Source organism: Notothenia coriiceps, unplaced genomic scaffold (genome assembly GCF_000735185.1).
Source record: "Notothenia coriiceps isolate Sejong01 unplaced genomic scaffold, NC01 NC01_scaffold00004102, whole genome shotgun sequence".
Classification (NCBI taxonomy): Eukaryota; Metazoa; Chordata; class Actinopteri; order Perciformes; family Nototheniidae; genus Notothenia; species Notothenia coriiceps.
Window position 1 is genome coordinate 115,545 of NW_011336803.1, and position 501 is coordinate 116,045.

The window sequence follows — 501 nt, forward strand, 5'->3', positions numbered from 1 at the left end:
AGGCAGTGTGTTTGTACCGGGGACAGGACGACCCCCCCCCCCCTTGATGAGAAACTGTAAGAAATGATCGGGGAACCCCTCCGGAGTGGAGTCATGACGAATGGATCTGAATTATGTTTTTGTATTTGGTGGTTTGTGTCCCAGCTGTTCGATCAGCTGTGCGCAGCGTCTCCACTGCAGCCTGTGCATCTCAACTCCGCAGCAACTCTATATATCCACCAGTTAAAGGAAATACAACTAATGTGTTGTGTTATATTAGCTGTACAATTGACCACATATGGTGCTCCTAGTTTCCATACCTCCTGTGTTTTACGAGCGACTTATCAAGTCTTGGCAAACGGCATAAAACACGATTAAACATGTATTACAATAGTATATAAAACCATGCTCGTATCTACAACCTATAGAAATGCAAAACGGCGTCAGTTTAGACATAATTCTGTCCTCCTGCTTACCGCATCATTTATGAGAAAACATTTCATAACATTAACACAACGTATT